We start from the raw sequence: 26,083 nt of genomic DNA on the forward strand, positions 1-26,083 counted from the left end.
TCAACCACAGAATGAGTTCTTCATCGCATGTGTGCCGAGTTTGGTGAAAATACCCATTCCGTTCAAGAGTTATAGCCATTTTAGTAAAAGTGGCCATGCCTACTTTGAATGTTTTGGTGGCCCTTAGACATTTTTTTGATAGGTATTGACAATCAGACTCGTGCATCTTGCTGCACTGGTTTGGTTCCGATTGGGCCAAAAACCTATAGTTCACAAAAATCAAGCGTAGCGTCAGTTCTACCAGAAAGACTTGGGAGGCCTTCTGATTTCCCTTGAATCAGACTAAATTACTGTATTATTTTGTACATTAAATATTGACATTAATGATAACTGCAATACATTATGTTGGTTCTGTTCTGTTTACCCTAAGGGGGGTTATTGCTGCTCTTCCTTCTCTTATCCATGCTAAGCTGCATGGATGCGCACGGAGTTCTTGCCCAAACAGAACCATACCGTCAATCCAAACTATATGCTAATTGTCAATCATCTTTTACGATAGTGGTCCTAACAGACGTAGGTTTTTCAAAAAATCCAAAATACCTGAAAAAATTGCCGTTTAGGAGTTATGAGCGATTTTGTAGCGCCCTTGTCAGGCCGAATTACAATATGCTTTCAGCGCTACCATCATCATTAGCCAACCAATACCTTTTACATGGTTCTTAACGATAATTCAAAGAATGGTACTTGACACCATGGTACTTTTTTTGTCAGTGTGGATTGTGTTTTGTTTGTTTTTCCCCCAAAAGATTTAATATAGATTGTTATTGACAAGTTGACAATGACTGTCGCATCGCACATGCCAAAATTTTAGGATGACTTTGTATCCTAGATCAGGAAAAAAAGCACAAACAAAACAAAACAGTCATCCATCCCTCTCAGCTATCATCCATCATGCTGTTTGATCGCTGAGACTGGAACAAATTGAGAAGAACCTTAAGAGTCCTTTCCTATCTGTGTCATTTCTGATACAGACAATCCATTTGATCATAAGATTGCATTTTAAGTCTTGCAAGGGTTTATCAAATGTTTTTGATTATTTCAGGCATATACCCATTTATCTGTTTACTTTCGAGCCCATCATGCCTCTGTCCTTGAGAATGGGGGATATTTTGGCTGATGTGAAGAGCACGTTTTGCAGAGGCCTCTATGGCTGAGCTCCATCGGGCTTCCGTTGTGCAAAGGAGCAGCCGGTGCCATTCAGCTGTCAAGTCTGAACTAAGCGAAATCCATTCAACAATGAGAACGTTCATTGAACATGCATTTGTGTGACAGTGACTGCAAGTATAATCCATACAACGTTAGCCTTTGTACTTTGGGTATCAAGAAGACATAAAATTCATTGTGTGCAGCTCATAAATTCCTGTAAGACGGGATGGAACATTTTTGGGTTGTTCTCTCGGGTTGCTAAGAAACCTAACAGCATTTAAATTTCCACGAGAGCACCTGAAGGGCAAGCAATGGGAAGGCCGCCATCAATAAAATCCCCACCTACTTTTAGCCCTCTGTCTTCATTTGTCTGGACGACATAAACCAAGAGGATTTAGATAAATCAATACTCCAACGATTAACGCACACACAGCCGTGACGTCATCTAAATTGGCAACAGTGACCAATGCTAAAATGCACTTGCTTTATCCAATAGTCAGAGCGGAAGAGGGGAAATAGGGTCTTTCATCAGTTGATAGACTTCCCTTGGCTGCCCGGTAACTCCTAACAGCCAATCCAGCTGCGTTGTCCAGGAGTAGCCATATCTTCCAGCCATTAATTGCTGATGTTTACCCTTTCCTCTGGGCCTAATTTTCAGAGCAAATGATCACTTGAACTCCCACCAAATTGTGGAAATAGAGTCTGACTCCGCAAATACCAATTTGCTAATTAGCTGAACACATCCAACACTGCTTCGGAAGGAGAAGGGGGTCATTTTCCGCCATATTTATCAGTTCTAATTTGCTGCAAAGCAATTGCCATACTGCCCTGCACCTTATTGCATCTCGCTAATGAGCATTACACCGACACCTCTGCCACTATAATTTTTATTATTTGTTGCGGTGTATATAGCAGATTAACCTTTCGTTCATCTACGTTTCTTTGCAACACACATGGGATTGCATAACAAGGCCTGAAGTATGGCGGTAGTCCAAAGCACTGCTTCAGCATTTTTGTCAGCGCATTCATTTTGCACTGACCCTCTTTGCACCCGCAGCATTTTGATTGATGGGTCGCACTTATATTGTACATGACAAAAGACACTGTCACTAGTGAGAGAATGCAAGTGGCATGCTCAGGATTTTCTTTTTTTTTTTTCATGCAAAGCCCATCAGGAGAGCATCGGCACAGCACAGCATGTGTTTTCTAATGAATTCCACTCATCTTGACCCTCTCGCGAGTAGCTGGATAGATCAGGGGATCCAGGTTCTTTCATATTCTGCACGCTTTGTTTGACACACTTCCCATGAGGATGCCACGCTGGGGCAAGTATGGAGTTGGGCCTCAAGTCACGTCAATGTCTTTGGGAAAAGATGATGAAATCTTTTCATCTTCCCTCCTCGTGTCTCCAGGCATAATTCAGTCAGTCTTCTTAGAAACACAATGTAACTTATTTCCATGCACCTAAAATGTTATTATATAAATTAGCTGTAGTTGTGTATTATTTCTCAGCTCATACAAGCCCAGACGGAATCTCTACCTGCAATTCCAATTTGTGTTCTACACATCCCCAAACTCAATTACAAAGTTCAATTACATATTTTGAATTATTTGATTGTGCTTTCAGACTAGGAGGAAACTCACAGTAACACAGAGAGAACATGCAAACTTCATAAGTATGACCATATTAGCCCGGTTCTGTCAACACACCCTATTAAATATTTGTATTCATTTTAAAATCTTGCTAATTACTTACAAAGCTCTAAATGGTTTAGCTCCCCAGTACTTGAACGAGCTCTTAACACATTATACTCCCTCACATCTATTGCGATCTCAAAACTCTAGCCAGTTGATACTACCTAGAATATCACAATCAACTGCAGGTGGTAGATCCTTTTCCTATTTAGCACCTAAACTCTGGAACAGTCTTCCTAGCATTGTTCGGGAAGAAGTTGTCACACTCTGTCAGTTAAAATCTAGACTAAAAACACATCACTTTACTACGGCATACACATAGAACATTATCAATTTATTTTATTCAAATCAGTTAAATGATTGCTTTAGGCTCCATTAACTAGGTCAGCCAGAACTGGGAACACTTCCCATAACACCTGATGTACTCGTTACATCATAAGAAGAATGGCATCTACGCTACTATTAGTCTCTCTGCTTATCCCGAGGTTTACAGTAGTCAGCCGGATCTGAGCCATATCCAGATCAGATGAAGGACCTGCGCCTAGACACGACCACACGTGATCGCACCTGAAGTGTCAGCAGAGATTGTATCAACTAGATAATCCCCTGCGATGGCCTTATCGGCAGGACAAAAGGGTTGGGTTTTTTCGCGACAAAAGTTTTTTCCTTTGTACAGATGAAAACCTTATCAAAATGATTCCAATTCACACTATCCGTGGAAACGACTAATGCTGCATTATGCATGCCAGACAAGTAATTTGGCGATGTCACATTGTAAAGAAAGTCTACGCGTCGGTGCACATACGCATTCAAACACGCTTGCCTATAGACTAAACACATAACGCGTGTCGTCGCCATTTTCACAGATTCACGTTTTTAAAGTTTACATGGAGATGATAAAAATTTGCACTTTGAAACCTATTTCAAAGTTTGCGTTCTCATGCCACCAAAACGTCGTTGTAATGTAAATGAACGGCCAGAACGCATTAAAAGTTTTCTGCTTTCAGTTTAAAACAGTGTTGTGTAAGCGGCCCCTAAGTTAATAACTAATGATTTTTACAGAAGAAGCGAATCAATCACAAACTTACACAAGCTAAGTCTTTGTTGCATTATTTTCTTATTATCACTGTAAAGCTGCTTTGAAACAATCTGTATTGTAAAAAGTGCTATATAAATGAAGGTGACTTGACTTGATTTGACTTCATATTAAAGAAGACCTCTTGGCTCAGTCAGGACTCAAATGCCTTCTTATTGTCAGGTAACAGTGCTGCCCACTCAGCCAGCCCTCATTTTCCACCACATTTCAGAATTCCACAGTTATTTCCCTAAACTCATCAGTGGAAAAAGCAACACATTCCATCATGTTGATTAGAATGTCATTAAAGGGTTAGTTCACCCAAAAATGAAAATTCTGTCATTAATTACTCACCCTCATGTCGTTCGACACCCGTAAGACCTCCGTTCATATTCGGAACACAAATGAAGATATTTTTGTTGAAAGCTGATGGCTGAGAAAGGCTTCAGATAGGCCTCCATTGGCATTCAGTACATTCACACTTCCAAGATCCATAAAAGGCACTTAAAACGTCGTTACAAAGTCCATCTCACCACAGTGACTCTACAATAATTTTACGATGCGACGACAATAGTTTTTGTGCGCAAAAAAAAATCAAAATAACACCTTTATCCAACTTGTTCTTGTCTTCCGTGTGTGCCTCCACGACGATCAAGTTCTTCTTCGCAGTGCCATGCAATGGCGCTGGTTGTTCCCCATGGGATGGCTCGATAATATTCCGCCCCCTGGAGGCCGGCGATGACTCGTCCTTTCGAAGGCAGTCGTCAGTGAGACCCGTGCTCCCCGCTCCTCTCCGATCCAGCAGATGGCAGCGGGCTCCGGCCTCTGGCAAGCCATGGCGACTCCTCCGCTCCTTCTAGGATTCCTGCAGTTCATCTCACCTTGGCCCAGGGGTATGGCACAGACGCTTCCATCCGCTCCGGGTCTTCAAGCAATCCAGCATCACCACTTTGGGCAGCCTTCTGCGACCATAGTCCTTCCACACTGCCCGATCTCTGCAGCACCACTTGATCACTCAGTGGCGAGGGCTCTTTGAAAGCGCATCCCTTCTTCCGTCCCGGGTTTCGGCACGACTGTAACGCGTTGAAGCGAGGTCTTTATTAAAAAGGAGGAAGAAGGCAGGAACCGGCTGACAATAAAGTGAATTTTAATGAAAATAGAAAATAAAACAGCGAACAGGAAAAGGCAGCCTCCTCACGAAGGACTGCTGCACACATAGTGTAAACATAACACAGGTCTGGTCCTCTCTCGTTCTTCACTGGTGTCGCTTGTCCGTATATGCCTCCGGAATCCCTCATGAGAGGACTCGAGACCTGTGTGCCTTGCAGGTGAAGCTCATTCCCAATCACGCACCAGTCTCGCTCGCTCCTCACACGTCTCTCTCGCCACAAAAACCTTTTCCGTTTTTAGTACATTGTTTTGTACATTTGTTTTGGGACTGTGTGTGTATTTTTGTGGTGATCGGCATAGTCAAATACAACTAAGATGTTTGAAATTGATTGATTTAGAAGACAAAAATGGCAGCTTTCACATTGTAACTGTTACTGAGACTTTCTCCAGGTATTACAGACTACCTTGAATCAGTAGCTAGCCTAGTACTCACTAAGATTAGGAAAACCGAGCTGTGTGAGTTGAACATGCCAATAAAACTTCCCTCTCACTCCCTCCACTGCCTGCGTGGACACATTGACAGCCAAAAAGGCATGTGTGCGTTGACGTCATGTTTTGACGATACTCTGCAAACTCATCAGTGCCAATTAGTTCTGCTCTGACTGGGAGCACAGATAGCAATTATACTCTCCCTTTCTGGAAACTTACAATCAAGATGAGGCAGCTTGATAGAGAATCGAGTGAAATGTTTTATGACACTGAAACAGATCAGAAGCAAGGTATATTACCATATATACAAATATAAAGTGGGGTCAAAAAGTATAAGACTTTTTTTTTTAATTTTTTATATAATTTAGTTTGATTTGAGTTGACGGCCAAAACCTGATGATCAATGCTATCCAGCAAGATTTGAGAATGTATCTTTAGTGCTTCAATTGCTTTATATATCTAAATAATGTCTCAAAAATGTTACATTGAATGTCTCAAAATAAAACTTTCTGTTCATTAAGGTTTAAATTAGATTTCAAAACTCAGATTTTTAATGTGGTCTCAGACTTTTAGACTCCACTGTGCATATTCACTGAAGATAAATATTACCCATTAAGAGCATTTAGTCAAAAATGGACCAATGTATTAAAGGCTTCCTATTCTGATTGATTTCCAGATGGAATCAAATGACAAAAAAATGACAAGTGGTAGCTAGTGAAGGACTGGATGAAACAGCCTTTAATCAGGCATACGTTACTTCTGTAATTTGAACATCAAACCACACTATAAATATACAGTCAGACAATTGTGTAATTGCCACACATGCACATGCCCATATGAAGATTATTAAAGGTGGAATGATTAACTGCTCCAGCTAACGCTTTAAAGTGTTATCTTTATTTTTCACATCTGGCTGGGTATTAAAATCTTATCGACAGTCAGGTGTAAACACAGTCAAATCCCCATGGATATCCAGTGGGAGAGTAGAGGCCTAGATGTATAGGAGTTCAGCGTAGAGTAATTGTTGCTTGGCATTCGGAAATGTCAAAAGGATCGCATTTACAAATTCGGTCAGGTACCGAGAGATTGCGTTTTATCAACATACAAATGAACAGCCTGTGATATTTTCATGCAATGTTCAGCTTCAGTCTAGAATACTAAGCCAGACGTGCTGGAGAGTTTCTGGTTAATCAATGAAGCAGCTCTGTTATGAATGATAAGAGAAAACAGTCAAATTGGAAGAGAAAACAAGAGTCCAGAGATGAATGACAGATTTGCAGATAACTGCCATCTGAAAGCTACTAAGTAGGGGTGTGAAAAACTACATATCTTCATCGACTTCTCTTCAAGAAGCCTTGCATAATTAAGGTGATTTAGGGACATGGTTTGAAATATATTATAAAAACTTTTTTTAAAAGGTCTACGTTATTACCTATTAAAATTAGTGCTGTCAGTTAAACGCGTTATTAACGACGTTAACGCAAACCTATTTTAACGGCGTCAATTTTTTTATCGCGAGATTAACGTTCTTTTTGGTCTAACAAACTTTGTAGTTTTTTCACATGCTGTTGCAGCAACTAGTAACGTTAGAAAAACTACAACACCACTCCGGATGTAGCTAGACCGGAAACAAAACATCAGGCACGCTGCGGCTGCCCACACTTGTTTGGGCCATTAAAAGAGTAGACGTGGATGGCAAGCGTGAGACGCCGAAATGAGAAACGTATTATGCCATGGTTTAACTCAGAGGTCTTCAACTAAAAGTGCTTGTCTTGAGCGCTGCTTTCTGCTCTGATGGTGCGCTCACACCGGACGCGAATGAAGCGTTTTGCGCGAGTGATTTAAGTCAATGCAAAGACGCAAATAGACATTCTGCGGCGCGAATTAAGCGGCGTGCATGTCGCGTCATTCGCGTCCGGTGTGATTCACCTGCATGCTTGACCGCGCGTCTGGGTCTGAACGTAGTAACAGTGAGCATTGCAACGTTAACTGTTTCATTAGCCTACGTCAAAAGGCTTCGCGGTCCGGATTTGGACCGGAGTCCGCTAGTTGGCGACCCCTGGTTTAACTGCACTATAGGCGGAGTCCTAGTTTACCTTGCATGTGCACTTTGTAATTTTATTTTGTATCACCCTGTTTTGATCCCTTAGAAAGGGCTGTTGAAGGGGCTGTTTGTGCAACAAAGTATTTTTTTTCACCCTTTTATTGATGGACAGTGTTACATTGTGTGAGCGATTATTTGCTCCAAGTGTGAATGACTGCTTCAAGTGAGAATGTTGGTGTGAAATCGAACACTACAGTATGCCAATGTTGTTTTCAATAAAACAAACATTTGAACAAAGCAAGCCGATCCACTTTTCTATGTTGATAAGAGCATTAAAATAAGAAAAAATAATGGGACAAAAAGAAATCAAGGGACATTTAGAATAAATAAAAATGTGCGATTAATTGTGATTAATTGTGAGTTAACTATGGCATTAATGCGATTAATCGCGATTAAATATTTTAATCGTTTGACAGCACTAATTAAAATAAAACAATTTAAAATTGATTAAATAAATAAAATATTCAAATAAAAAATATTTAATATTTAATATTTAAAAAAAATAATAAAGAAGCTTTTCATAAATAGACTGGTTTGAAGACAGTAATGATCTTAAAATGTATTGTTAATTGTAGTGAATTTGTTATAAAAGCATGTTTTAAAACTGTTTAAAAAAGCACATTTAAAGAACTGCTAAATATAAAATAAAAAATGAAATAAAAACTTGAAAACAATAAGATAAAAATAAAATAAATTATTCAAATATTAAAGGGATCATGAACTGCATTGTTTTATTGTTTTTTAATGTTTCCTGGGGTGCAGTATGATAATGTTAGTATGATTTTTACATAAAAAATTGTCATACTTCAGAAATAAAAGGCATTTTTCTATCCTGATTTTAGCCTTTGATTTGAACGCTCAGTTTGAAGGGGTGTGTCTGCTGTGAGACTTCACTGTAAACGCCCACTGCTGCGATTGGCTGCTGTGAAACTTCAGTGTATCTTTGCATATGAAATAGCTAAATATTAAATGTGTAACTCTCTCAAAAACCTTTACATTTATGCATTTGGCAGACGCTTTTATCCAAAGCGACTTACAGTGCCCTTATTACAGGGACAATCCCCCTGGAGCAACATGGAGTAAAGTGCCTTGCTCAAGGACACACTGGTGGTGACCGCTGGGATCGAACCAGCAACCTTCTGTGTGTCAGTTCAGTGGTTTAACCCACTGGACCACCATCTCACCTTTAAAATGTTTGTACTATTACAGCTCTCAAGGATAACTAATCATGAAAAGTGTTGAATATGGCATTATATTTAGATTGTGGCAAATCGTTAGCCCCATAGCATAATTGCCCAGATCAGATTGGCCAAAAAATGACTTAGGCAATTATGTTATGAGGCTAACGATATGAAAGGTTGCATGATGAGCATTGTAGTCGATCAGAGACATTCAACATAATGTTGCACTCAACGTGCATGAATGCTGTGATCTCGTCATTGCAACTCGATTTCTGCACTCATGAATACTTTTATCATAATACAATGTAAATTGCAATACATTGCATAATACATTGCAAATACAATGTAAATAAGATATTCGTTGATTATAACAGGAGCTTTGTGTGATAAACTCATGCTGTTTGATTGACAGTTTCAGCGATTGTAAAGGAAGCATCCTTGATTGCTTTCTATATATAATTTAATCACAGTTTAAATAACATATTTTCATCCTTAAGAGAAACAATGTTAAGTTGACAGTTTAGTCATTGGTTTGATTTACTGACACATAGACAAAGAACATCTGACTGTACATGAATCATAACATATCAGAAATCACTGATCACAGATCAGACATTATAATTAGCACGTTACTCACGTTGTGGCATTACTGTTGAGTCCGTATCGTAAAAGTCTGTTTGCAAAGCTTGTGCTGAAATTGCGACTGATTTACCAAAGAATACACAGTGAAATGTACCAAATACAAATAAATAATGCTCAACTCAGACATTCAAATTGTTGAAAATTAATAACCACATTCCAAGCATTTGGATCCTTTGGAAGGAAATGTTATTTGTAGCCCCGTATTGCTATTCTCTCCTCGTCATCTCACTAACACTCCAGTGGGCGGGGCCAAAGTTGCAATGATGAAGTAGGTGTTGATCTTCTTCTGCAGAGGCAATCCTTCACCTGTCATAGATAGAAACATTTCACAATGAGTCATTCACTGTGCTTGGTAACAATAAAAGCTGTTTTTGGACTAACAAGGAAAAGTTGATTTTTCAATTCATGAACCCTTTAAAGTTTAAAAAAAGAATACATTCACTAATTGACTAGTTAATTGTTGGATGTCTAGTTCTTTATCTGACCCAACCTGACATGCTACTGAGGTCGAGCTGTTCCACATGTGGAATATACTGTCATGCAAGTTATTTGATTTTGTAGAGAAAGTGTGGCAACAATTATCCTACAATCAAACTCAAATTAAAGTTGATAACCCTTGATGCACGAACACAGACTAACAAATTAAAATTTCAATTAGACAGAGAATTATCTTAGTGTGGGTTATACTTAAAGAGCATTTCTCTTTGCCACATCCCCTAATTACAAGCCCAGGTGGGCATCATAAACAAAGTGAAATGGAAAATTGTGCCACCCTCGGCCCGAGATGACATAAAAGTGAATTGTTTGCACGCTGTGGTGTGTACATAAGCTTTATTACCCATAAAGCGGTGGGTCACAAAATTTTTGAGGTTGCAGCAACTGATCATGTAACGACCACCTCTCTCACACCTCGTCGATAGCAGTTAAACAGACTCAAGAATGTAAATTACAAATTATGTCACTTTGAAAAAGGTAAATGCTGTCCACTTTTGCTGTAGCACAGTGTGTAACAGCTAATGGAAACGTCAATTTAAAGTGTTTACAGGGGAGCCTGGGGCTAGTTGTCACAGTTCTCAGGCAGTAACTATAAAGTTTTTAGACAAAATTCCACAAATTATCTAAATTACAATAATATTTTGTTAATTGTATCCTCCAAACTAAACTAAACTAAACTAGACTAAACTAAACTAAACATTTGTATGTGATCGATAAAAATATTCTAAAATGTATATAGTCCACTTTTTTCCCTGGAGATTAACAGGGAAAATCGGTATGTTTGTATGTATGTATTTGTTTGTTTGTTTGTATGTCTTTCTGTCTGTCAAGACTTTCAGGTATGTGTCTACGAAAGAAATAGCTGATCAAATAATCATGAAAAAAGCACAACTGACAAAGCCTGATTTCATCAAGTGCAACATGTTACTGGATAAATATCCTTGTTGATCCTGGAACAACATGCCTTCACTCCACACGTGCATTAATGAGCCTTGGCCTTGACCCTACCACCGGTTCACCACTGTTCTTTCCTTGGACCACTTTTAATAGATACTGACCAGTGACCACTGCAGACACACAAAACACCCGACAAGAGTTGCAGTTTTGGAGATGCTCTGACCCAGTCGTCTAGCCATCACAATTTGGCCCTTGTCAAACTTACTCAAATCCTTACGCTTGGCCATTTTTCATGCTTCTTGCTGCCTAATACATCCCAACTTGTGATATATATATCACAAGTGCTGGGAATCGATACAAAAATTAGCTAATTAATAATAAAACAAATTCTGTAATTAATCGCAAGTTTTTAATATTTTTTTTAGTTTTTAATATTTTGATATTGTATTAATTTCAGTTACTCTCCAAAATAATGTAGCAACAATTTAAAGACAGTATATTTTAAACGTGTGTTATAATGGCATCTTTTTATGAATGAAGGCCAGTATCACTGATACTAATATCTCTATGAAACATCAATGACATTACATTACAGTATAACTGAAAGCTACCAATTTCAACATTTATTAGCTTTAAAAAAAACAACTTTTAATATAAGTGAACGCTCGGGTTATGACTATAACCCTTGTTCCCTGAGAAAGGGAACGAGCAAAGAGTAGTTACCGACGCAGTGCGAGTTCCCTCGAAAGGGAACTTAAAACAATCTTTACATAAACCCATTATAATAAATGTTATATTTACTTGTGGCCTTCCCTGTTAGACATATACAGAAATGTATTAGTTATCAAACACCTTTCTTAACTGCATAAATAATAAATTAAATATAGATTAATCATCATTAAAGCTACACTTTTCTCTGTTCCCTTTGTTCTTTGATGAACATTAATGTCAGACATCATTATTGACTGCTGTGACTTTAAGATCAGAACTCGATGTGTGCACGAGACTGGTGCAAATCTTTCTGTGCATTGTGTGTGTGTGTGTGTGTGAGCTCACTATCTTCCCAGGTGGTGAATCAGTATATTGTGTAATGTACATGAATGTGGCTGACTCCCTGATCAGTGCCCTGCCTACTGAACTAGGGATCTGATTGAGACGCACCCACACAGACAGGTCATTGACATACAGCGTGTTCTCTTGTGTCTTATCGCGCTTAAATGGTTTAAAAGCATTTACATGAATAAGAGCGTGATCATATAATGTAACGCTAGGCAAAAATGGATATAAAAACGAACATTGCGTTAATTACGTTAAATATTTTTAATGCTTTAAACTGAAAAAATGTATTGCCTGTGTTAACACGTTAATTTACCCAGCACTAATATATTACATTTATATATATACACACACAGTATATATTTTTTTTCTTATATATGCTTTCTTATCACAAGTTCAGTATGGAGTACCACAAGGCTCAGTACTAGGACATTTGCTTTTTACCCTATATATATGCTTTCTTATCGAAACATGAAGTTAATATAAAAATTTAGCATGAAAATTAAAATGGGGTAGCCAATAATAAATGTGTTAACAGATTCAAGGACACTGGGAAACTATATTTGTTTCATTCATTACATAGAGTTAAAGGTTTATTTAGGTACCTGGTCACATCAAAGACCACACATACAATAAAATGATCCATATAACGTCATATAACTTTAACAAAATAAGTCTAGGCCCCAAAGTACTCTCGACTAAGTTATTCCTGTGGAACAAGGAAAAAGTCCACCTCGATTGCTGCCAGATGTCAAGACACAAAAAAACTGTGTCTGTCAAATCGGCAGAAGGACTGGCAGCTCCCTCATGCCAACCGCTACGGCTATCACACTCTCCTCAAACAGTTCCTCCCATACCAGCTGCAGGAACACAAACACACAGAGAAATGTACCTTTCCTTGCATGGATAGTCCCGTCGGAAAAACCTTCCTTCCAAATTACCTGGCTGGGCGAGGGAATGAGGAGTGACTGATGACGAGTCATGTGACAGCTCGCCCTTCACCTTGGGCGAAGAGATATAATGACTTTGAGACTTCCAGAGAGAAAGAACACGGAAAGGAATGTGTGAGCGTGAAGGAGTGAGCGTGAGAAAGAGCGAATAGGTGCGAGAAAAAGGATGTATGAGTGAGAAACTGAGAAAGGATGAGAAAGTGCAGAAAGAAGAGGAAGGGAGATGACAATGGCTGTCAGTGCTGAATACATGTCAAGGTTCGTATGGCTCTTTCACCCCACAATATATGACAACTTCCTGTCACAAACATGCATGAATCTTTCAGACTTTCATATATGTCTTGTTTTAAGCATAAATCTTATAAAACATTTTGAGATTTATGTTTAAACAAGAAAAATAACTGCAATTGGGGTCAGAAATATTTTGTCCTTGAAAGAAGACAATAATTTCTTACTAATTAAGACACATTTTGTGCACTGCTAATGAAAAAATGGTGGTCAAATTGTATAAAATGCTACTAATTTAGCAGGTTCATGAGGCTAAAACAAGAAACAACTTGCAAATGCGGTAATAAAAAATATAATGGCATTAAAATATCAAGTCTAAAGTAAATGTGTCTTGTTTTGGGATATTTAAATGTTTTTCTGAACAATACAATTATACAAAATTATTTTATTTTTTATATTTATTCTTTGAGTTTAGGCACTGTTAGATTTTTGCTATTGCTAAAAATGCATTTAGCAGGTTTTAAAAAAATAAACTTGCCAATGGATAGATTAGAATTAGATTTTTTTTTATCTAAAAAAAAAAAGACAAGAATGTGCCACTAATTAAAAAAAACAAAAAAATTTATTTAAATTTTTTATATATATTAGAAGTTTATATGAAGTTTAAAACTATTGGATCTGCCCAGAGCCACTCTGGTTCTGCCATAACCAATCGCTAACGTATGGTCGGGATGTGTGTTATGTGCCGTTCGCCTTTGTTTCTCACATGGCAGTCCCTAAAAATAAATGTGCACGCCACCTCAGTGATCAAAACTTGTGCATTCGGATGGTGATTTATCCACGGTGGAGGGGAGAGTTTTGTGATCGGGAACACGCTGCTCATGTGGTCCATAACATGATTGTATGCTGTAAATAAAATGTCATATGCTTGGTATGATAAGAATAAATGCTGCCGTAAATAACGGCCCAATTCAAATGTTTACTTGTTTTCCTTTTTTTTGTGATTAAATATATTGCTCTTGTAAATACTTGCCAGCATTTAAATAAATACAAGTCTAGAAATGCATCCAAATTACAGCGAAGCGCAACCGCACGGTGCTCTGCAGTGGTCAAAAAGGATATAAACTGTGAATTCTGAAGTCATATATTCTTGAAAACACGGACAGCAATTAAATTACCACACGACCTTGGTGTTTGTAAAAAAACAGTAGGTAATTCGGCCAGGGATTTTTACGCGGGTGGCGGGAGACGGACAGCAATAAAATCACTGACTAGCCCCTGTAAATGATGACAATACCTTATGACCCCACGGAAAACAATTACCACCCGAATAGGGCTTTGGCCAACTCCTTCACCACTAACGGAGCGAGCTGGAAAATCAAACTTTTCCCGAACCCCGTGGGGAGGAGGGCCACAACATCATGGCCACCAACAAAACTCAGCAAAGATTGTTCCTGATCCGACTTTAACTTCTGGATATTCGGCAGCGGTGCCACAATGGAATGAATGGCTTCGCATGCATAGAGATGCATGCAAAGCTATTAATTCCATTGTGGCACCGCTCTGCCGCCATTACTGAACTACAACTCAGACTAGCGCACAACATCAACGTCATCATTCTCAGCCACTCCCTCTGATCTGAGAAAACCAGAGAACATACCGCAATCCCAGATGGAGTACTGAAGGAAAATGAAAATTGAGCAGAAGTACGTAGGAGGGCGGAGCCAGGCTACATATTCTGTTCACTGCCAATGAAAAATGTTGGTCAAATTGTTAAACAAAATGTTTAAAAATTATACATGCTTGGCAGGTTTCAGGTTAAAACAAAAAGAAACTTGCCAGTTGGTAAGAACATTTATAAAAGACGTGATATTTTAATGTAATTTTCCTTCTTAAGTAAATGTTTCTTGATTTTAGGATATTTAGATATATTTTGTCCTGCAAAAAAGAACAAAAATATAAGAAAACAATTTGTATTCATATTTTAATATGTATAGTGTACATATTGCACAGCGTTGATGAAGAATGATGTTAAAAATGTTACTCATTTACCAGGTTTATGAGGCTAAAAAAAGATATGCACAAATTTATAGTTTACATATTTTGAAGAAATGAAGACGAAGAATGGTGGTCATATTGTAAAGAAAAAATCCTACACATTTATGAGGTTAATGAGGCTTGTGAGGCAAAACTACATTTCCCACAATTCTCTGCGGCAGTGTGACATTGAAAAAATACATCGATAAAATTTAAATTACTCTTCCTAATACATACTAATATGCTGTCTGTCAGGGGGGAGAAACTAAATCATGAAAGAAATATGAAATTTCCCAATGTGTTCAGCAAAAAAGACTCGAATGCACACACAGTTGAAGCAAACTTGCACGTAGGAATGTCCCAGAAGAACTGGAATGCAGCAATTTGCAGCAGAACACTTTTGTTGTGTTCTGCAGTCCATGTGTCCAATTACACCAGTGTTTGTTTGATAGGAAAACCACTTGTGATTTTACAGTCCCACAATCCATCTGGCAGCCCATCCCACAACACACCGCAAATCAGATACACGTGCATCGATCACTGACAAACAAATATCCCATTATGCCTTACCTGGAAAAAAAAACATTGCAGAAATAGCTCCCAAATGATTATACTGCAAATCACTCTATAATGACTCATGTTTTCATCAGCGAAAGAGCAAAATTAGGCTTGGAGGATTTCATTAGAAAAACAAAATGTCAAGCCATCCATTATCAGTTGTAATTCGAGCACATATCGCTCAGAAGGCATGCTACGAGCATATGCTGAAAATGTAAGACTTCGGCACCCCATTTCACATGAATTGAATCAATAGCTTGGATAATAAAGTCGTAAAAGATGATGTGGAATTAGAGTTTTTCTTTTATTGCACTATAGAGAGGATGTGGAAGCTGTTCATTCTTGTATGGCGACGAGTGAGAGAAAACAATACATCATCACCACTGACAATTAGATATCATACTTAGAGCTACAAATAACTTGCAGATGTGTACAGCGTTTACAAGTATGTGCATTTACATATGCGTTTCTGACATTCAGAGAACATGCGCTCTATCCGAAGTTAAAAAAGAAGATAATATATAAAAAGAATATCTAAAAATAAGATAAAGTTATTTGTTTATATATATATATATATACACTCACCTAAAGGATTATTAGGAACACCTGCTAATACTGTGTTTGACCCCTTTCGCCTTCAGAACTGCCTTAATTCTACGAGGCATTGATTCAACAAGGTGCTGAAAGCATTCTTTAGAAATGTTGGCCCATATTGATAGGAAAGCATCTTGCAGTTGATGGAGATTTGTGTGATGCACATCCAGGGCACGAAGCTCCCGTTCCACCACATCCCAAAGATGCTCTATTGGGTTGAGATCTGGTGACTGTGGGGACCATTTTAGTACAGTGAACTCATTGTCATGTTCAAGAAACCAATTTGAAATGATTCGAGCTTTGTGACATGGTGCATTATCCTGCTGGGAGTAGCCATCAGAGGATGGGGACATGGTGGTAATAAAGGGATGGAAATGGTCAGAAACAATGCTGAGGTAGGCCGTGGCATTTAAACGATGCCCAATTGGCACTAAGGGGCCTAAAGTGTGCCAAGAAAACATCCCCCACACCATTACACCACCACCACCAGCCTGCACAGTGGTAACAAGGCATGATGGATCCATGTTCTCATTCTGTTTACGCCACATTCTGACTCTACCATCTGAATCTCTCAACAGAAATCGAGACTCATCAGACCAGGCAACATTTTTCCAGTCTTCAACTGTCAAACAAACAAGTTGTAGCCTCTTTTTCCTATTTGTAGTGGAGATGAGTGGTACCCGGTGGGGTCTTCTGCTGTTGTAGCCCATCCGCCTCAAGGTTGTGCGTGTTGTAGCTTCACAAATGCTTTGCTGCATACCTCGGTTGTAACGAGTGGTTATTTCAGTCAAAGTTGCTCTTCTATCAGCTTGAATCAGTCGGCCCATTCTCCTCTGACCTCTAGCATCCACAAGGCATTTTCGCCCACAGGACTGCCGCATACTGGATGTTTTTCCCTTTTCACACCATTCTTTGTAAACCCTAGAAATGGTTGTGCGTGAAAATCCAAGTAACTGTGAAATACTCAGACCGGCCCGTCTGGCACCAACAACCATGCCCCGCTCAAAATTGCTTAAATCACCTTTCTTTCCCATTCTGACATTCAGTTTGGAGTTCAGGAGATTGTCTTGACCAGGACCACACCCCTAAATGCATTGAAGCAACTGCGATGTGATTGGTTGATTAGATAATTGCATTAATGCCTGGTTTCTCCCAATGTTTATTTTTCTCCATTAGGTCACCTGATGGGGTTTTGGTTTCCTTGCCACTGTTGCCTCTGGCTTGGCGTGCTCAGTTGGGGACACTAAATTTTTCAACTAAATATCGAAATAAATCTAATTATTAAACTAAATTAACCATATAAACTAAATTACTGATCGAATTACTGATCTAAAGCCCACACTGGCACTGTATGACAATTGAAATTAGCTGATGACATCACCGTTTTCTCCAGAATGGCTGGACGGCTGAATAAAATTATGCTGCATTATTTTCCTGTTTAACACTGTAAAGCTGCTTTGAAACAATCTGCATTGTTAACATCGCTATATAAATAAAGTTGACTTGACTTGACTAATGAGAAATTGAACAGGTGTTCCTAATAATCCTTTAGGTGAGTGTATATATATATATATATATATATATATATATATATATATATATATATATATATATATACACTGTAAAAAAAAATCGTAAAAAGAAGGTAAATGACTGGCAGCTACGGCTGCCAAACAAAAACCATAAAATTAAGGTAAAATATCTTAATTCAAATAAAGTGCAAAAACAATAATTTTACAGAAATTTACATTAAAAGTTTTAGTGAAAAACACTGTTATTTTACAGATTTTTTCCTTGTTTAAATTAAGATATTTTACTTTAATTTTACGGTTTTTGTTTGGCAGCCGTAGCTGCCAGTCATTTACCATTTTTTATACAGTTTTAAATTGTTATTTTACTGATTTTTCCTTGTTTAAATTAAGATATTTTACTTTAATTTTACGGTTTTTGTTTGGCAGCCGTAGCTGCCAGTCATTTACCATTTTTATACAGTTTTAAATTGTTATTTTACTGATTTTTCCTTGTTTAAATTAAGATATTTTACTTTAATTTTACGTTTTTTGTTTGGCAGCCGTTGCTGCCAGTCATTTACCATTTTTTAACAGTGTAAAACTGTTATTTTACTGATTTTTCCTAGATTATTATGATCAAACACCTTCAATAAAGTGACAGTACTAAAAATTCTGCAGAAAAACACTGTTATTTTACAGATTATTACAATAAAAAAACATTCAATAAAGTGTTAAATTTACAGTTTTATTTTGGAAGACAAAATACAGTCTGTAAACAATACAATACATAACACATTTCAAATACAGATAACAGTGGAACAGTTTCATAAAATTTTTAAAGTTGAAGAAAATTTCAAACTGAAAAAAAAAGTACAAAACTGATACATTTACAAGATTGTCACGGATTCACTATTGATTCTAAAACTTGTATTATTCAGATGTAAATTTATGTAAACAAATTCTTCAGAGCCCCCAGGAGGAATTGAAAAACCAAAAATTGCATTTATCTTGTAAGTTAGGGTTCCTAATATCATGATGAGGTCATGATTTCACCTTATAACAAAATAACAAATTGTGCCATTTACTGTTTTGTATTTACTTTGTATTTTCCAAATAAGTTATGTTCTTTTCTTCTATATTCAACTGACCCCGGAGGGATCCATATAGCTCTGATAATATATGTGGACAAACATTTACCTTTTAATTCAGAATCCAAGCTATGTAGTGTAATAAGAAATATAAATCAAAACATACAACAGGTCCATGATTCTGCACCAGAAGGGACAGACACAGCAGCAGATAATGAGCAATCCTTTTCCAAATCTCCAATAATCAGCTGGATCTGTAAAAGAAAGAAAGAAAAAGATATTGATTCACTGAAAAGTCCTTAAAAAGGGAGGATTTTGTTTTTGTACCTTTCCTTTAAACAACATTTGACATTGAGATATTCTGGCTATATGAACACAGAGTCCGCTCAGCTTTGAGATGGTTATTGGTAATTATTATGCATAAAATTTGGTCCAATGTAGCTTGGTTACCAACATTATTCAAAATATTTTGTTTCACAGAAGAAAGTCATACAAGTTTGATAAGATATGAGGGTGAAAAAAACGATGAGGGAGTTTTCATTTTGAGTGAGCTATGCTTTTAAACTCAAGAAGGTACGTTTGAACCTGAGTTGTGCCTTGAGTTGCATGTGTTCACATTTCCACACACATAAGGGTACCATAATAGTATTAATGTTGGATATGACATGAATACTCACTTCCTCTGAAGATCATGTGGCAGATTTTCATTCCCAAAACTTCAGGATTATGAGGGGGGAAGAAACATACACACACACAAATGAATATTAATTTATTTGATAAAACCTTAATATTAATTATCAACTTACTGACAGAGACATGGACTTGCCAAATGTACTCACCAGGTCCATACAAAAACTTCAAAGTAGATCCAAACTCCTGGTTTGCCTGTAATTCTTCAGAGTCCAAGGATGGTGGTTTCCTGTCCTCTCTGCAGAATGAATGAACATGACAGTGTTCTCTGACTACTCTTTCCAAAACTCCTTTACTTTTTATGACAAGCTTGATCTTAAAACCAGCTGACTGTAGGGATGGGCATTATGACCATATTATTCTTCATACATGAGAAATTTTATTTCACAATAACAATATCACAGTATAGTTATTTTATAGATATTTTATTAAGAAATACTACTGAATAATACTGCTTAGTCTTCACTGCATGATATTCTATGCATTAATATCACTTGATTCTTAAAAACGCAGAAGGTCTTCTCTAGTCTTTTGTTGTTTGATTCAAATTAATGGACGGCAGTTTATTAAGCTGCTGCCCCTTTAAGAACGAAAGCACAATGACACGCACCCGAGTTTCCCCACGTTAACTTTAACTGTTTAACTCTCTAACGTTACTTCAAACATAACTGACTGTTTCAATCAAGCGAATACCTCACATGACAGGGATTTTGAGATAATTGTGTGCAATATTGGATAGTCACTATCATCGTCATAGTGCCCAGTCCTAGCTTAACAGTATTACAACATAACAAAACACAGAAACAGAATATGCAAGTTATTCGCGATTAGCATATAACTTTAATGCACTAACGTTATAGGTTGATGTGACAGTAGAAAAAATATAAAGGGATTTATTTACCTTCTGCCATCTGTTGTCCGCCATTGGTAACTTAAATGTCTGTTCATATCCATGTTTTTCGTTCTCAGTCAACATCCCACAATCAAAATTCGTCCAAAATAAGATTTTAACAGATGTAAAATGATCCATGTGATTGCATTAATGGACCGACGAAGCAGTCCTGTTGCAGATTAGAATTGCCGCGCCCGCGAGCACTCCAACGGCAACGGGTGCATTTTCAAATTTGATCGGCAGTTGTCATTGGCCAGATTTCTAGATGACGTTCAGATTGACCAATCACGCTCAAGTGAACACGTAAAGACAGAAAATAACCTTACAAATAATAATGTTTGTTTTAAACTACAGTTAGCAAATGTGTATATTTATTTTTATTTGCTGTTATATTTAATTAATTGGTCAAGTGGTGTTTTGTGGTGTGAGCAGAGGCTTGAAAGTTTCAACCTGGAGAGCAGTGCAGATTTGTACTCTTTAGAAACAGATTATTGTTTGATATTTAGTTTCCTATATAGTTTGTTATATTTGTATCCAGAATTACAGTTTGAATGTAAAAATACACCTACACTGTAAAAAAAAAAAATAATAAAAAAAAATAAAATAACTGGCAGCAATGGCTGCCAAACAAAAACATAAAATTAAAATAAATTATCTTAATTTAAATAAGGAAAAATCAGTAAAATAACAGTTTTCTCTCAAACTTTTAATGTAAATTTACGTAAAGTTTTTGCACTTTATTTGAATTAAGATATTTTACTTTAATTTTACAGTTTTTGTTTGGCAACCGTAGCTGCCAGTCATTTACCATTTTTTTACAATTTTATTTTTACAGTGAAACTAATAAGATTTACTTTAAAATTACAAAGAATAATGTTAAATTGTTAGTATGGACATAAACCTTTAATATAATGAGCTAAATATTTTATTACAGATTAGTTCTGTAATTTTACATACATTTGTATGTAATTTAAGAAAACAGAAAAATACTGTATAAATAATACAGTAATTTCCCTGTATAAAAAATTAGAATGACTGTGATTTGTCATTAATGATAAAATAATGGTCAAGTTGTTAATTTGCAGATATTTTTTGTAATTTTACATGAATTTGTATGTAATTTAAGAAAACAGAAAAATACTGTATAAATAATACAGTAATTTTCCTTTATAAAAATGAGAATTACTGTAATTTGTCATTAATGATATAATCCTTAAAATAACAGTCAAGTTGTTTATTTACAGATATAGTTTGTAATTTTACATAGTTTTAAACATAATTCAAAATTACAGGAAAATACTGTAAACAATTTAGAGTTATTTTCCGTAAAATTAGGATTTTTTTTACAGTGTATATATATATATATATATATAGTCAAACCAAAATTTATTCAGATACCTTCAACATTTTCTCATATTATCACAGTTTATTCGCTAAAGTTTCGAAAATGGTAATAAAATATGACAAGAACTTAAAAGAGTTAAACTGTGTCAGAACAAATTATCTTGATAATGTCGGATCCCTATGATAGAAAGGAATGTGGATTACAATTAACCAATCAGCTGTCAGCTGTTAAATTTAAGTACCCAATTAGATAATACCAATTTAGGTAAACCAATGACCAAGCAATGCTTAATTTTGTTCAGTCTGTGGTGTAAAAGGTCACATAAGTAATTAAAGAAAAAGACACTTAAAGGGGTACTTCAGAGATGCATGTGTATTTACATTTGGGTCATTTATGTAGTAGAAATGTGAAATTATTTTTGAAGTTGGTGCCTTCTAGACTGAGAAAAGCCAGAAAATGTATTTTTGGCTCATATGGATGAAAGACAACAACTCAGAGAATGCACTTGCTTCGCTGCCCTATGAGGCCCCTCCCAAGTCACGCCTACCAGTTACATATCTTGCCCACTGCGGCACCGCCCCCACCGTCGTTTTAATTTTTATAGTAATAAAATAAAATTTAGTTCAGTTAGAGAACAGACACTGCAATTAAAAACAACATGTCTGCTCAATACAGCACGAGCCGAATGAGTGTCGCAGCACAAACGCAGCAGGAGTCAGATTTAATTCATCAGAGAGTGAGGAGCTGACAGACCAGATGATCGCGGAAGATTTGGTTTCAAAGCGAAATGCGCCTATTTAAGTGAGTTTGTCATTGTACCGTTTTGTTGTTGTGTTTTCAAGAACCCACAATTCAAGCAACCCGCCCCGAAAATGAGCACGGGCGACCGCCATTCATTCACGGCCACATTGACAGTCATTCACAGTCGCACAGTGTGTGTCAAGTCTGGTGCGTTTTCAGTTCATGCCTATGGAAGCTTAACTTTCATAGGAATTCATTGAGAACACTCGCTTTGCTCTGCACCGCCCTGTTATGAATGTCCATGCGACCTTCTGTGTCTTACATTCTGTGAGTGAGATTAAACCCTGTGTTAAATCCAAACTGTTTAATGTTGCATGACATATCTCAGTTCAAGAGAAGTGGCAACTTGAAGTGCACATTAACTCTTAATCTCCTCAGCTTTAATACCAGTTACAACGTGAAATAAAGATGAATGAACATCTGAAGAAATGTTAAAAGATACAGTACAACCGGAATCCGTCTCATGTCTCATCAGTGTTTCAACCGCGGAAATACGTAAGTATAACAGATTGTAACATAAAATCACATTTACCTCAGAAAAAACATATTCAGTGACCATAAACTCGAAAATTAACTCTAAAGAGGAGCATTTTACTAAATGTGTGCATCAAAGCCTCCATTTAAATGTTTATATTTCAGAAAACGAATTGGACTAGAAATATTAATATAACTTTATTATTATAAAAACGTCCTTGAGTGTAATTTAAGTGTTTGTATACATATCAGTTAATTTTAACCTTCAATAGTAATGTACTACCAACTGACTCCTATGTATAGGCCTAGTTTACATCATTAGTTGAGAGATTTTTTTTCCTAGAGAAAATTTGCCATGTAGGCTGTACATGATATATATAAAATAATCAATATTGAATTAAATCGAATTGAATTGAATTGAATTGAATCAGAATCGAATCGAATCACAAGCTTATGAATCGAAACTGAATCGTGAAATTTGTGTCAATACCCATCCCTAATATATATATATATATTAGGGGTGTAACGGTACACGTATTCGTATTGAACCGTTTCGGTACAAGGCTCTCGGTTCGGTGCACGCGTGTACCGAACGGTTATGAATGCAATCTTTAACAGTTAACAGTCGGCTTGTTTAAAGCGCGGAACACACTTCAATCCTAGTTCCCACACGAACATATTGAGTATTCAGTCCATTTTATCACGAAATTCAAACGATAAATGCATTTTAATGCTCTTTAATGTTACGTGACTGATAGGCGCGTATCAGTTCAACTTCAAGCGGCAGCGCGCGCTGCGCGAGTGAACGCGTCGCGATCAGGAAGAGAATAAATATAAATTAATATCTTGTTGAGGATACATTACAACTTACTGAAACGTATCATATGTTGTGTAATCACTCCATCTGTGATTCAACCGCGGAAAGACAATAAAACAGCTGGTAAACAATGTCGTGTAGAATCACGTTTACCTCAGAAGTCAGTGTCCACAGCTGTTAGCTCACTAACGTTAGAGAGATTAACTCTTTCACTGAATACATGCACTATATTAGCCTATATATTCATTATATTAGCCTATATATATTCATTATATACTACTTAGCCTGTTAGTGATGTCTTGTTTATTTAATGTATGTTTAAATAAACCTGTCATTAAAATTACAGCCACTAAATGATTATATTTCAACAAAAAATTGGAGAAAAAATTATAATAATTCGATTTAGAAGTTACTGCAAAAACTGCCTTATGTGAAGCTTATGAGTGTTGATTATTATATCTAAAAATAAATAGCAACTGAATTTAGGCTAATAGTTTGGGCTCTGTTGTTAATCTTTAATAGCAATATGTAAGTAAGGGCTCCCTATATAGTTTACAGCATTATCTTTAAGAAACTTTTAGTTATAACTGAATTAATTTAAGGACAGACACAATTTTTTTTCATTAAACCACTGTTGAATAAAAATTTATAAAAAGCAATTTTGTAAAACTGCTGTACCGAATCCGTACCGAACCGTGACTTCTAAACCGAGGTACGTACCGAACCGTCAGTTTTGTGTACCGTTACACCCCTAATATATATATATATATATATATATATATATATATATATATATATATATATATATATATATATATATATATATATATATATATATATATATATATATATATATATATATACTGTATATTAATCGCAATTAATCGAATCCAAAATAAAAGTTTGTATTTACATGATATGTGTGCACTGTGTATAATTATTATGTATAAATAAATACACTCTCCTTCATGTATATATTTAAGAAATATTTGCATGTATATACTGTATATATTTATATAATTTATCTTATATGTAAATATAAATATTGTATAAATAAAAAAATCATGCATGTGTGTGTATATATATATATATATATATATATATATATATATATATATATATATATATATATATATATATATATATATATATATATATATATATATATATATATATATATATATATATATATATATATATATATATATATGAGGGGGGAAAGTACCATAATTTGAATATACTACTGGGTTTCTACTGATACAAAGCCTAATGCTAAATCACTGAAGTTACCCTTTAATCATGAGTCATATCTCCTGTGTGCAGATGCTGCCTTTGAAGGCCCCTGCCTATGAAGGCATTAGACAGCGAGGCTGCTCACTAGTCTGTGCCTTCTTGCCACTTGATTTGACATAATTCAATTTTGTCTTAGCATGTTCATTTTGTCAACAGCACAAATTTAGTGATTTGTTTAGGGATGATGAGCAATGTCAAATGTAAAATTATACTATTATGCTGATTATTTCTGTTGTTTTCCTTTCCATTTTCTCAGATCCCACTTATGGTAATTTTTGGCTCAATCGCCACTTCACAAAACCCCCCAAAAGTCTGTATTTATACTAAAGAGCTTATTAGAGGGGAAATAACATTTAGAGGGCTTTATGAGAGAGTGACAAGAGGATGTAAGGATTTATGTGACCTGGTAATGAATAAGATTGCTGAAGTGTCATCCAGTCTGCTACTGCAATGATCCAATAATATGCGTCAAGCAGCCCCAGCAAGAAAGCTGGCATTAACAGCAATGATCACACTGAAGGGCCATCATGCAGTTATCAGGCCTGCATTAATTCTCCTCACCACTGACAAGATTTACGTTACCATTCCAACCAGTGAAGGAGGTTTCTGTGAAATCCACCATAGAGGCTGAAGCCGATTTGTGCATAAATTATGTTCCCTGAATTTGCTAGATTACTTTGATTTGTGGCACAATGGCAGGAAAGTAGTCTTGATAATGAGACTGCAATGCATCTCTTTTTTCTGTCATTAAGCCAGATCTTATGAACATTTTTTACCTATATTTCAAACTAAGCAGTTTGCCAAGTTATTGATCCTGGAACAACATTTCTGACTGAAAATGTACAGTTGTGGTCAAAATGATTGGCTCCCTTGGTAAATATGATCAAAGATGGCTGTAACAATAAATCTGCATTG

Source organism: Gobio gobio (assembly GCF_949357685.1).
Source record: "Gobio gobio genome assembly, chromosome: 24".
Classification (NCBI taxonomy): domain Eukaryota; kingdom Metazoa; phylum Chordata; class Actinopteri; order Cypriniformes; family Gobionidae; genus Gobio; species Gobio gobio.